This window comes from Dendrobates tinctorius, unplaced genomic scaffold (genome assembly GCF_039654945.1).
Source record: "Dendrobates tinctorius isolate UK_male_01 unplaced genomic scaffold, ASM3965494v1 ptg000060l, whole genome shotgun sequence".
NCBI lineage: Eukaryota > Metazoa > Chordata > Amphibia > Anura > Dendrobatidae > Dendrobates > Dendrobates tinctorius.
This window is the reverse complement of record NW_027361728.1, coordinates 49,689,548-49,704,768: the sequence shown is the minus strand read 5'-3', so window position 1 is coordinate 49,704,768 and position 15,221 is coordinate 49,689,548. Positions and strand designations below refer to the sequence as shown.

Below are 15,221 nucleotides of genomic sequence, written 5' to 3'. Positions count from 1 at the left end.
GGGTTTAAATTTTCCGTTGAGCACAGGGCGGGCACAGCGCACAGAAATGCAGATGCGTTGTGTAGAACGCACTGCTTGGTGACTCGTCGTGTCCGACCCCACGGGCTCGAACAGAGGAGGGGGGTGTGTGAGGTGCCAAGGGGAGAGGTACTAGAAAACAGGTATATTTCTCCCCGTTTCATTTCATATGTCTCCCTGTACTGATGATGAAGCCAGTTTATTTCACTGTAGTCCAGTCCTGGTTTCCTTAGTGATCAGCATGGAAAGGACAGGTAGTTCCCCCTCCACTTATTCAATCCAGGTTTTGGTTTCCTGACTGGTCCAGCTGATATAATCAGGAGGAGCTGGGATCTCTCAGTCTCTCTCGTCTGCTGAGCTGGGAGCTGACACAGTAAGATTACATGGACTTGTTTGCTGTTATATAGGTTTATTTTGTAGTTAGCCTGCTACTGTTAGTTAGTGGCCAGACGGCCTTAGATGTTTTATTTCATGTTTGGCATGTGTAACATTGAATAACAAGTGTGCACAATAAATATGCCGTGTCCATATTGCTAGTCTGCTGAAGTGACTTCATAGCCACACGCTTGTGCCAAAGCAAAGATCCCAGCTGAACTATCTATTCCCCACAATATATATAGATATATAGTATATCTCTCTCTCTCTCTTTATATATATATATATGTATATATATATATATATATATATATATAGCTATATACACAGTGGCATGTAAAGGTTTTTGCACCCTTGGTCAAAATTACTATTATCACAATGCATATAACATTGCAGGGTTACATTTATAGCATGAAAGGTCTTATAAAGTCAATAACTGATTTACCTTCATGTCCAATTTATTAGTTTTTTCGAGGAAGGAGGTAGAAACAGTATGTACGCAGGGAAGTCCCCTACATATGTGTATAAGTAGCTTTATTAACATTTTTGTGGGGTGATGGAATTCTTTCATCTTGAGCAGTCTGAGCAGTCAGAGTTATCAGGTAACAGTCTGATAGGTACAGTACATGCTCATTGGATTGTTAGCTGAAGAAAAATGTAGGTGAAACTCATAAATAGATTATTTTGTTTCAGGTAAAACAAATCTTTGCATTATGTGCAATAAAGTCATTTAGCATTGGAGAATCACATTTGCATTGTCAAAGGTTAGAGAAAGTGGATAACTGATTCACCTTCATGCTCATTGTATTAGCCTTTTCTAAGAAGGAAGGAGAAACTATTTGTACATGCATTAATAATAGGTAGTGATTAATTGTTTATCTATGGGGTACTAAAGGGGATTTGTTTTCCCCACAGCGACCCTTTTCTCTCTTTGCTTGCTCCAGAAGTCATTTCACTGCAGAGAACATATTAAAGGACTAAACATAATAGCAAAGTTGAGCTAAAGTATAATAAATATGCACATTTGCTTGAAATACAAAATACAAGTTAGTAGTTACAGATGCAAAGTATTTTAGTATTTTATTGCATTGACAATAAAGTTAAGGAAGCTTCGTAACTCATTGTTTCTGATACACCAAACATAACACGGGATTTAGCCTCAGTACCGAGACCTAAGAATCACTGTTAGCATCATTATTACAGCATTTTGTCATCTGTATAACTAAGAAGCATTTACTTTTCATAAACATATTTCTCAAGTTATTTTCCCACAATTACTATCCCAATAATAAATTCCGAAGTGGAAGAATTGTAAGTATCACACAGTAGTTTCTCAGCTGGAAATTCTGGTATTTCTACAATTGATGTGCCAAAATATTAATGTCCTAAGGGAAGTAAAGTTAGAAACTCAGCCAACGCAAGCAAGGGACTGATTACTTTAAAGTTGTCTTTTACTGATATTATGGGTTGACTGTTAAATTCACATTGAAGGTGTCACATCAGCAATGAAGTCAACTTCTTATGACATTTAAAATTAAACAGTAACATAAGATATTAATAGAAAACAAGAGATCCTGTATTTTCTTATTTTTTTAACCAGATTAATTATTCCATTTACATGAGAGCTTTTCTTATGTTTAAACCCATGCACAACAAATAGAGAAGGCATGCAGTATTGCACGCAAGACAAGACATACAACCACAGTGAAAGCTGATGTTGTCTCAGAGTGTAGCCCCATGTAGTGAACCTGTCTCAATTAAGGAAAACCTGGCAACAGGATTTTACACACAAAACTAATGATTTCTATGGAAAGACGCTAAAGGTACCAGTCACCAGCACAAATGCTATGAGCTTGCAGATATGAGGTTAATCTGCAGGTTAGCAGCGTTACTAACCTGCCTGGCACCCGCACTTAGGCTAGGTTCACATTAGCGTTTGAGTCCGCAGCGTATCATCCGCATGCGCAAACGCATGCAAAACACATGTTTTTTATGCGCATCATCTTACGCTTGATCGAAAAAAACACTGCGTGTGCATGCATTTGCATGAGTTTTTGCATGCTTTTGCTTTGTTTATGAGCATGCATTCGATATGATACCAGACAAAAATGGGCATGTCTCATGGGATTTCTATATGTATTTTGAAGAATGCATGCGTATCGAACGCATGCATACACATATCCTTGCGTACCAATGCCTTCCCATAGACAGTAATGCGTTTTTTGACACACTCATCCGCATGCGCATGCCTGTGCATATTTGACGTATTTTTGACGCCTCAAAAAATGCAACATGTTGCGTTCGCTGGACACCGCTGCACACCGCAAAACGGCACATGCATACGCAAAAGCATGCAAACGCATGTCCCTGCATACACCATGTTAAATATATGGCAACAAAAGCCTCATAAACATGATATAGTACCATGGAGATGGGGAATAGTAACCTAAACTCCAGTACCAAATGCATTAGCTCAAACAAGCTATTAAATGCAGGAGAAAAAACAAGAGCATGCGATAAGATGCATATAAAAACTATCAAAAACTTTATTCAAAAATGCTACAGATTACATGTGATAATATAGTAATAAAGTTCCAATCAAAAAATGCAGGTGACATTCACCCAAACATCACCAACTCCTCCCACAATGGTGGAACACCTCCCGGAAAGCAACCCCAATATGTAACCATATCCTGATAACATAAACTCCATATGTGTACAGAGTAATGAAGCCCAAAGGCCGTATAGGTAGCTATAAAGTAATATAAGGGAGCATTCCCACAGCATATGTTAATAAGTCAAATATAAAATGTTAATATCCCAAATATAACAGGAAAGCTTACCAGGGAGAGTGTGGGAGAAGGGAAATCCGGCAGTAACACCCCTGACACACGTTTCACAGCACACCAGGCCGCTTTGTCAAGAGGAATGTTAAATACATGTACATATGACGCATGCGGATCTATGCAGATCAAACACTGCGCACACAAGCGCTAATGTGAAACCAGCCTTAGACGAACACTGCAGGAGAAAAAGAGCTGTATTCCCCCAGCAGCATTTGGTTTTGGGGCAGCGCCGGCACTGGTTCAGCTATTGCTCTGTGTATAGTGAGCACCTTCTGTAACCGTGCCTATGCTCCGACTGACTCTAGTACTGCATTAGGGCCAGCTGTCAGTCAGGGCCAGGTGCGTGATTTAAGCCGCTGTTGGCACAGCACAGTGGCTGACACCTAATAATGTCATGGAAAATAAAGTTAATTTTGCTCTCCACAGCATTCAGCTAAGTGTAGGCACCGAGCATGTTAGTAAGCAGCTAATCAGTGTTTGTGATCAGAGTAGGACCGGGATGACTTTTTTGGCTGGAATTGAGATCGGACGTCATGTCACGTTTGGAAAGTCCCTGATGTTCCAAAACAGTGGAAACCCCCCAATTCTAACTCCAACCCTAACCCCTATACCCGTAACCCTAATCTCAGCCCTAGTCCTAGCCCTAGCCCTAACACAAGCCCTAACCCTAACAGGAAATAATGGAAATAAATACATTTTTTATTTTATTATTTTTCCATAACTAAGGGGGTGATAACGGGGGGTTTGATTTACTATATATGGCGGGTTTTTATGTTTGGCAGCTGTCATATGCTAAAAGACGCTTTTTATTGTAAAAATAGTTTTTGGATCACCACATATTGAGAGCTATAATTTTTCCATATTTTGACCCACTGAGTCATGTGAGGTCTTATTTTTTAAGGGACGAGTTGATGTTTCTATTGGTACCATATTCGGGCACGTGACATTTTTTAATCAATTTTTATTCCGAGTTTTGGGACGCTGAATGAACAAAAACCAACATTTCATGAATTTCTTTTGGGGGGGTGCATTTACACCGTTCTGCGTGCGGTAAAATTGATAAAGCAGTTTTAGTCTTCGGGTCAGTACGGTTTCAGCGATAACTCATTTATGTCTTTTTTTATGTTTTGGCGCTTTTATGCAATGAAAACAATTTTATATAAAAAATAATTATTTTTGCATCGCTTTATTCTGAGAGCTATAACTTTTTTATTTTTTCGCTGATGACGCTGTGTCATGGCTTGTTTTTTGCGGGACAAGATGACATTTTCTGAGGTACCATGGTTATTTATATATGTCTTTTTAATTGCGCTTTATTGCACTTTTTGTTTGGCAGTATGATGATAAAGCATTATTTTTTGCTTCGTTTTTATTTTTATTTTTTAAGGGGTTCAATAAAGGGGTTAACTAGTGAGACAGTGTTATAGAGCAGGCCATTATGGATGCAGCGATAGCAAATATGTGTACTTTTATTGTTTTTTTATTATTTTCAAAAAATGAATTTATTAAGGAATATTTTTTTTTTATTTATTTAACGATTTTTTTACAAATTATTTTTACACTTTTTTTTAACTTTATTACATTGTCCCAGGGGAGACACATCACAGAGTGCTGTGACAGATCAGTGATCAGACACAGGCACTGCAGAAGGCTTCCTCATGCTGCTGCGGGGGTCTCAGGGAAGCATGGAGGGAGCTCCCTCCCTGCCCATGCTTCCCTGATCCTCATGTTTGATCGCAGTGTGCCAGGGGTTAATGTGCTGGGGGTGGTCCATGACTGCCCCTGACACATAGTGCCGGGTGTCAGCTGTGATAATCAGCTGACACCCAGCCGCGATCAGAGGCGCTCCCCACGGGGGGGCGCCGCTGATCGTTATGACATACTATTCCGTCCTTGGGACTTAGGTCCCAGGTCACATGGACGGAATAGTACGTCTAATGTAGGAAAGGGGTTAAGGGCATACAAATTCAAAATTTGAAAATTGCAAAATTTTCACCAAAATTCCATTTTTTACTCAAATAGACGCAAGTTATGTCGAAGAGATTTTACCACTAACATGAAGTACAATGTGTCACGAAAAAACATTCTCAGAATCGCAAGATCCACTGAAGCATTCCAGGGTTATTACCTCATAAAGAGACAGTGGTCAGAATTGTAAAAATTGGCACGGTCATTAATGTGCAAACCACCCTTGGGGGTAAAGAGGTTAATTGATGATGGCAGCAGAAAAGAAAAGGGAAAACCCTAATAAATCGCACTAAAAATCTACATTCAGATCACTACAGTGAACACATTAGATTTTCACACTGATGTGGTGGAATAAAGTTATTTGTTTGCTTGCTTTGTTATAATGGGGTTTCTACAGTTGTGCTCAAAAGTTTACATACCGGGCAGAATTTTTGCTTTCTTGGCCTTTTTTCAGAGAATATTAATGATAACACCAAACCTTTTTTTCCACTCATGGTTAGTGGTTGGGTGAAGCCATTTATTGTCAAACTACTGTGTTTTCTCTTTTTAAATCATAATGACAACCCAAAACATCAAAATATCCCTGATCAAAAGTTCACATACCCTAGTGATTTTGGCCTGATAACATGCACAGAAGTTGACAGAAATGGGTTTGAATGCCTAGTAAATGTAACATCTTAACTGTGGCCTGTTTGCTTGTAATCAGTGTGTGTACATAAAATCTGAGTGAGTTTCTGGGATCCAGACAGACTCTTGCATCTTTCATCCAGCCACTGATGTTTCTGGATCGTGAGTAATGGGGAAAGCAAAAGAATTGTCAATGGGTCTGTGGGAAAAGGTAGTTGAACTGTGTAAAACATCCACAACTTCCAGGAAAATTGTTCGGAATGCAAAGAAAAATCCCACCCATCAGCTGACATACTGGACTCTCTGAAAACTAGCAGTGTGGCTGTTTCAAGGTGCCCAAAAAGAAGGCACTTGAAGAAAGATGGGCTGCATGGTCGAGTCACCAGAAGAAAGTCATTACTGCACAAATGCCACAAAGCTACAATACGCAAAACAGCACAGAGACAAAACTCAAAACTTCTGGAACAAAGTAATTTGGAGTGATGAGACCAAAATTGAACATTTTGGCCACAACCATAAACATTACATTTGGACAGAGTTCAACAAGGCATCTAATGAAAGGAATGCTGTTTCTGTTGTAAAGCATGGAGGTGGATTGCTGATGTTTTGGGGATGTCGAGCTACAAAGGCACAGGAAACTTGGTCAAAGTTGAAGGAAAGATGAATGCAGCATGTTATCAACAAATACTGGAGTCAAATTTGCAATTATCAGCCCAGAAGCTGAAGTACTTGGACATTCCAACATGACAACAATTGAAAGCACAAGGCCAAGTTAACCTGTCATTGGCTACCATAGAACAAAGTGAAGGTTCTGGAATGGCCATCTCAGTCTCCAGACCTCAATATTATTGAGCCACTCTGGGGAGATCTCAAGCGCGCAGTTCATGCTAGACAGCCCAGGCATTTACAGGAACTGGAGGCTTTTTGCCAAGAAGAGGGGGCAGCTTTAACATCTGAAAAAATAAAGAACCTCACCCATTACTACCACAAAAGACTTCAAGCTGTCATTGATATTAGAGGGGCAATACACGGTATTAGGATATGGGGTATGTGATCTTTTGATCAGGGTCATTTGAAGGTTGTCATTATGATTTAAAAAGAGAAAATACAGTAGTTTGACAATAAATGGCTTCACCCAACTACTAACCATGAGTGGAGAAAAAGTTTTGGTGTTATCATTCATATTCTCTGAAAAAAGGCAAAGAAAGTAAAAATACTGCCGGGGTATGGAAACTTTTGAGCACAACTGTACATCCAATTTATACACTCAGGACTTTGCTATGCAATCACTTTCAGTGATGTGTCACTTATCAGGCTGTGTGCTGTAGTATTAATACAATCAGTGTTTTATCAGCTGGAGATTTCTATGCCAGACTAACTGCCCTTGCACCATCTAAGCCGAACACACCCCCAGCTCTGATTAGCAGATATCTGCTAATATATATTGTACATAGTAAACTGCTAATTAGTGGGATGGGTGGCATCAGCTTTCGTAGCATTGCTATAGCTACAGCGGAGATAATGCTGATTGTGTCACAACTGCTGCATCCAGTAAAGTAAGTGACACATCACTTGAATCAGGGTCTCTTTCCCTACATTATGCTGCACTAAGATGAGGTAGCAAAAACCTACTGAAAGATTACCTTCAAACACAGTGAGAAACACATTGTGAAAAGAATATATCTGTTTGAGGATGTGTCAAACAACCACATTCAGACATTGAAGATAAGTACAGTACAACACAAAAAAATTAAGTTTGAGAAACCCACGCACTGGTAATAGAAAAGATATCTGCAATTTTGCAATGCAGCTGACAGAGCTCACTACAAAATATACTACAAAATCTATTTATACTGTGTTCAGATATTTCATCACTCTGGTGGCACATTGGCAATATTTAAAAATCATATTAGACGGAAGTCAATATTCCTGATAATAAAGAAAATATTCATTACAGACTCTCCTCAAAAAATGGGAAAGAAAAATCATCGATTTTCTGACCCATCTCATTTTAATGCTCTTTCAAGAAAATCATCCAGACACCTTTCAGAAACCTTTAAATAAAAGACCCATAATCCATTACTATGCTGATGATATAAGTTTAGGTTTTCATATAAAAGTAAGAAGTGCTAGACATTACTGAACCATAACCAGACCATGAATGCTTGCTCCTATGTGTGAAGGCGCTTTGTGCTGTTAGCATAGCTTACTAAAGAGGTGTTAAGCTGATTTACAGATTTTTAATCAAGTACTTACTGTTTTGTTACAGCCAGAAATCACGTTGCAACTTCACAGTCAGCACATCTGCCGGAGTGATTATTGTACAAGGCAGTGAATCACCCAAGCAAAAGTCTAAGGAAGTGATGTAAGCAGCAAACACATACTGGCTATAGAGCAATTGGAGATATTGTGATTAACAAATAGTGTTTCCTGGTAAAACCTTACGGCTTTATGTAAAGTCACCCTGGGATTGATACAGGAACAGAAAATAAAAAAGCCAAAAAAATGTTTCGTTATTCACTAAGATTTTATGCTATGAAATGTTACATACGAAATAATCTAATAAAATTCTGCATTTGGTTTTATGTACAAACTGTTTCAATGGACAGGAAGCAACAACAGATGTTGACTCTCAGTTTTTTTATTACAATGATCTTTTATGGTTTGCACAGCTGGTTTCTTTGGAAAAAATAGGGACAACATTACTTCTTTACAGCCACCGTTATCACTTGGGGACAATACACTTAACTGCAAAGATCTGTCACTGACATACTGATTTTAATTCTACCTAAAGGTACTGTCACACTTAGCGATGTACCAGCGATCCCGACCATGATATGACGCAGTCAGGATCGCTGGTACATCGCTAAGTGGTCGCTAGTGAGCTGCCACACAGGAAGATCTCACCAGTGACATCGCTGGGGTCGGGGGTCGCTACTTACCTGTCAGACGCGGCGATCCTACGTCCTCCCGCCCGGCTCCACGCGTCGCTCGTCTCCACAGCAGGAAGCGCCGCAGGAAGTGACGACGAGAAACAGTCCTGAACGTTCTCGCGCGATCAGCGATAACCAGCGGGGGAGCGGGTTGTAGGTAAGTATCAGACACAGCGATATCGCTAGCAATATCGCTATAACGTCACAAGTTATAGCGATATTGCTAGCGATATCGCTTAGTGTGACAGTACCTTTAGTTCTATTTAGTCAGGATCACCTCGTCTGACAGGTAAGTAGCGACCCCCGACCCCTGCTATGTCGCTGGTGAGATCTGCCTGTGTGGCAGCTCACTAGCGACCACTTAGCGATGCACCAGCGATTCATATCGTTGTCGGGATCGCTGGTGCATCACTAAGTGTAACGGTACCCTAACAAGGGCTCAGCCATGTGTAAAATTATTACCAACAGACCACAATTTATTTGTCTTTTATAGATTACTCTGGCGATGTCCTGTGACTTTAATACTAAAGGCAATAAGGCCCTTTTTAACACAGTTATGGACAGACATAATTATGGTCAGTTTTAAGCTCCTCAATTAGCTGTGTGCATTTACTACTCACCTACACATGTTCGCACAAGCAAAATAATCTAATCAAATTATTTTTGGACACACATTTTCCATTTACTGGAAGCAACAACAAATGTTTCTCGATAGAAAAAGTGTTCCAATAAAAGTCCAGTAAAAGTGATTCAGTAGTGAGCTCAGCAAGTCACTGAACCCCTTGGTGCAGGACTGAGATCCTGTGATAATAATATTACTATTAATAGTATTGCTATGTGAGCTAAGCGCTGTAGATTATGTTAGACTTTTACAGTAGAATAAATGTTAAATATATAATTACTTTCTACAAAAATAGCTAAACATATATTCTTTTGACACATGAAGTCTTAAAAGATGAGTAAGCCTACTTTCACACATCAGGTTTTTTCCGACAGGCAGGATCTGGCTATTTTTAGAAAAAACGGATCCGGCATAAATTTTGGAGAACTGAAGAAACGGATCTATTTTTACACCGGATCCGTCTAGCAGGTTTATATCTGTTTCCTGGGGGCTGGCAAATTGGATCTGAGTATGCGCAGACTTAAAAACCAGATCTGATGACCGGATCCATCCTTTTCCGGATCAGGCGCATTCCAGCACCCAAAGGCTTCCATTACAGCAAAAAACTGGAAGTGCCGGATCCGGCACTGTCAGGTTTTTCGCCGCAGACAAAAAAGGTTATTAGAGATGTTTATTCCTGACGCCGGAATTAAACATTTTGCCGAATCCGGTGAAAACTGGAAGAATCGGAACACTATGCAGCACGATCCGGCGCTAATACAATTCAATGAGAGAAAATCGGATCCAGCAGCAGCTTTTGCCGGATCCGATTTTTTAACAATTAGTCTGTATCCTGCCTGTCAGAAAAAACCTGATGTGTGAAAGTAGACTAAGGGTATCTGGTGTCTATTCACTTTGAAATGGATTTTCTCAAATTTGCAGGTCCCCATTAATTTATTAAACACCTGACCCAGATACTCAGGTCCTTCCCCTGATTCCACTGCCCTCTGTTGAGCTCCATGTTGGGTTTTGCTAGTTGCCCAGCGTGAATCAATGACATCATCTCCCTAGGAGTATTTAGGACCCATTGACGTACACACACACCTGTGTCTTGAGATTTAGACTTCTATGTTTAGTGTACTCCACCATTTGGGCTGTTTGTGTCTTATATTCAAACGTGCATTCATTCCTTCTGGTTTCCCCTTCATTTGTCCTGCTGATTTTAAGACTCCAGGTGAGCTTTTACAGTCCTCACTGCCTTTGTGCCTTTCTGCTTGCTGCATCAACATCAGTCCACCTAACCTGATAAGCCTAACAGAAGTCCATCAATTTGATAGCATTAGGAAAAATAGCCTGCTGCTGTTACACGCATGCAAAGCCCTATATATGTATAGATAGATAGATAGATAGATAGATAGATAGATAGACAGATAGATAGTACAGACCAAAAGTTTGGACACACCTTCTCATTCAAAGAGTTTTCATTATTTTCATGACTATGAAAATTGTAGATTCACTCTGAAGGCATCAAAACTATGAATTAACACAGGTGGAATTATATAATTAACAAAAAGGGTGAAACAACTGAAAATATGTCTTATATTCTAGGTTCTTCAAAGTAGCCACCTTTTGCATTGATTACTGCTTTTCACACTCTTGGCATTCTCTTGTGTCCAAACTTTTGGTCTGTATTGTGTATATATATACAGTATATATATATATATATATATATATATATATATATATATTTATACTGAACATGGCCAAAACAGAATTCAACATATCTCTACCCCTCCACCGGACCGATCCATCAATGTCAACGGCTGCTCTCTTTCCCCAGTCCCGCAAGCTCGGTGCCTTGGGGTGATCCTCGACTCTGCGCTCTCTTTCAAACCACATATTCAAGCCCTCGCCTCCTCCTGCCGCCTCAAACTCAAAAATATTTCCCGGATCCACTCATTCGTCAACCACGAAACCACAAAAACACTAGTGCATGCGCTTATCATCTCCCGCCTCGACTACTGCAACCTCCTACTCTCTGACCTCCCCTCTAGCACTCTGGCTCCGCTCCAGTCCATCTTTCACTCTGCTGCCCAACTAATCCACCTGTCTCCCCGCTATTCCCCAGCCTCCCCCCTATGCCAGGCCCTTCACTGGCTTCCTATTGCCCAGAGGCTACAATTCAAAACCCTAACCATGACATACAAAGCCATCCACAACCTGTCTCCTCCATACATCTGTGACATAGTCTCTAGGTACCTACCCACACGCAACCTTCGATCATCTCAAGATCTCCTTCTCTACTCCCCCCTTATCTCTTCTTCCCACAACCACATACAAGACTTCTCCCGTGCTTCCCCCATACTCTGGAACTCCCTGCCACAACACATCAGACTCTCACCATCAACGGAAACATTCAAGAAGAACCAGAAGACCCACCTGTTCCGACAAGCCTACAGCCTGCAATGATCCTCGGTCTACTGAACCACAGCAAGACCTGCTCTACCCTCTCCTACTGTATCCTCACCATCCCAGTAGACTGTGAGCCCTCGTGGGCAGGGTCCCCTCTCCTTATGTACTTGTGTGTCCCTTGTCTTACACATGTTTATTATACTTGTCTATATTTCCCCTTTTCACATGTAAAGCGCCATGGAATAAATGGCGCTATATAAATGCATAATAATAATAAAATAATTATATATATATATATATAAAATATCTAATATATATATATTTCATAGGCACATCTTCTTGACCACAACAGGGACATTGCCTGTGTTTCCCATAGCAATCAATCACTAAGCATCTTTCATTTCACCAGAGCTGTTTAAAAGATGAAAGCTGAGCTGTGATTGGTTGCTTTGAGCAACAGTTTTCCTAGTAGACAGTTGTGGTAACTGAGGCCTATTATTCTTATCATTTCTATGGTGTTATCGTCCTTCTTTAAAGCTGGAAATAACACAATTTATTACTGTGTCAACAAAGACCACCCTTTGACATAGACTGCAGAGGGAGCACAAAATCAGGAACTTCTCTTTGTCTGAAAGGAAGCATATCATTAATTTAAAAATTCAAACACAGATTAAAAAAACAAACACAAGATGGATTTCTCCAGCCCAGTTATCATTTCAATTGGTGTAACAGTGCCAACCTGAAAATGCCTGGTTTGCTTTAAACTTATTTATACAGCTACAACCACTCTAGATTAGTCCTTCTTCAACATTTCTAACTAAATGGTATTACACTCCCACAAGGTTTAAATCTGCTTTCTCTAAGAGAAAAGCTGTAGTACTCCTCAATGATCAAGACTCACAGAAAGAAGAAAGGGAGGCAAGACTTACAGAAATGAGTACAGAAATGGAAGAAAGGGAGGCAAGAGCTGCTTCCTCAAGGGCCACTGAAACGTCTCAGCAGAGAGAAGCAAGACTTACAGACATGAGAATCGCAACTGCTTCCACCAGGACACAGGAAAAAGTTGGAAATTTGAAATATTCTTCCTTTTGCTACCACTCAGACATCAATTATCAGAATAACCCAATAGTTATAATAATAATCTTTATTTTTATATAGCACTAACATATTTCGCAGCGCTTTACCGCTAACATAGGAAAAATGGATGTGGTGTGCATGTACTGCAATGCCCTGAAGTGGAAAGATGAACCGCCAGGTTTATGCTGTGCAAATGGCAAGGTAAAACTACTTCCTCTCCTCTCACCACCAGATCCCTTGAAGTCTTTGACGACAGGCACCACTGCAATATCAAACTACTTCTTGGACAACATCATGAAGTACAACTCCTGCTTCCAAATGACATCATTTGGTGCAAAAAGAGAAGTTTTTCAATTGGATTTATGCCCACGTTCAAAGTTCAAGGACAGATTCACCACTCAATTGGCTCACTTCTTCCATTACAAGGAAAAGAACCTCAATTTCTTCAACTCTACTTCATGGGAAATGTAGAAGCAAAGGCTCAGCAGAGATGCTCTTCAGTTCCAAACTTTTGCCTCCATATTGTCACTAACTTGCAGCAGTTCCTTCACATAAACAATCCATATGTTCATCTTTTCAAGTCTGCACTTGAATGCATGCCAAGTGACGATTACAAATTTATAATCAGAGCTGACAAAACGCCACAAGGTGAGCATCAGTGGCATTTCAATGAACCCCACATTTGATGAGGTAGCTATTTTGATTGTGGGTAATGAGTTTCACTGCCGTGTCATTATGCTTGAGAAAAGGAATATTGGTTTGCAACAGGTAGCAGGAACTCACAGGTCCTATGATGCACTGCAATATCCAACTATCTTTTGGCAGGGGAAGGATGGCATTCACTTTGAAATCCCTCAGACAAATCCTGCAACGGGTAACCCTTCAGGGAAAAAAGTGTCAGCCATGGACTTCTATGCCTGTAGGATAATGACAAGAGTTGGTGAGGAAAATCACATCCTCAAATGCAGACATCTCTTCCATCAATTCATTGTTGACATGTATGCAAAAATTGAGAGTGAGCATCTTCTGTATATCTGACTAAATCAAAAGAAGCTCAGAGCCGAGGAATACATTCACCTTAGAGATGCTGTGGCAAATGATGCTGATTCAAACGACTTGGGAAAAATGGTGATCCTTCCATCAACTTTTACTGGAAGCCCACAACACATGCATGAATTCACGCAGGAAAGTTTGGCCGTCCAGATCTTTTCATTACCTTTACTTGCAATCCTAATTGAGAAGAAATCAGAGAGAACCTGTTATCAGGCCAGAAAACTGTCCATCGCCAAGACATCATTGCACAAGTTTTCAAAAGAAAACTTGCAAAAAAGTTAATCTGATTACAAAAGCACACAATTTTGGTAAGACACAGCACTGGATGTATTCAGTTGAATGCCGAAAAAGAGGCCTTCCTCATACCCATATCTTGATCTGGCTGAAACAAAAAATACAGCCCACAGAAATTAACAACATCATCAGTGCAGAATTGCCAGACCTTGAGAATGAGCCGTTGCTGTTTGACACCATCACAAAGAACATGATCCATGGTCCATGTGGGAATCTCAACAAAAATTCTCCCTGCATGGTTGATGGCAGGTGTTCAAAGAATTACCCACGAAACCTGGTCCAAGAAGCACAAACTTGACAAGATGGATATCCAGTTTACCAAAGAAGAAAACGAGGGGATGGTGGTTTCATAGCAAAGCTCAAAATGCAGGTTGGATCATCACCCCAAGATATAGAAATTGATAACAAGTTGGGGGTGCCCTACAATCCTCTGCACTCAAAAATTTTCCAGGCCCAAATCAATGTCGAATCTTGCCACTCCGTGAAATCAATCAAGTACATATGCAAATATGTCTACAAAGGAAGTGATCAAGCAGTGTTTGAATTCCAGAAAAATGGACCTATTGATGAAGTAGAGGCAGGTATATGCAATATATGCTGATGCAACAATGAAGCTGTTTGGAAAATACTAGGGTTCTCCATTCATTAGCGCTACCCACAAGTTATGCATCTCAGTGTTCATTTGGAACATGGATAGAGGATTTATTTTGACCCGGCAAACCTGATCCAGCAGCTTCATACACCACCTAAGACCATCCTCTTAGCATTTTTTTAACTTTGTCAACAAGATATATTTGCAAAAACAATACTCTACTGTGATCTACCAAATTACTACACTTGGCATGCATCCAGAAAAACACTGGAATGGAGGAAACAGGAGCATCTTCTGCAATGGCAGCTACACTTTTAACTGTCTCACAGTGACAGACCAGTTTGCAACATTGCCAAAGGATCAGGACAGGAAAAAACTGCTTCAAAGGTGCAGTGCCATCATTTGAATCAATGATTCATTTCTTC

At 40.2% G+C, this 15,221-nt stretch overlaps 1 protein-coding gene across 1 annotated transcript in view; it reads right to left on the bottom strand.

Annotated features, from left to right (window-relative positions):
- The window catches only part of SI (sucrase-isomaltase), a 511,413-nt gene extending 503,304 nt beyond the window's left edge, over nucleotides 1-8,109 (bottom strand). Inside the window, exon 1 of the mRNA XM_073578947.1 lies at nucleotides 8,091-8,109. The gene's annotated coding sequence lies outside the window, so the exon portion shown is untranslated. The remainder of the gene's footprint in view (nucleotides 1-8,090) is intronic.
- Nucleotides 8,110-15,221: the final 7,112 nt, after the last annotated feature.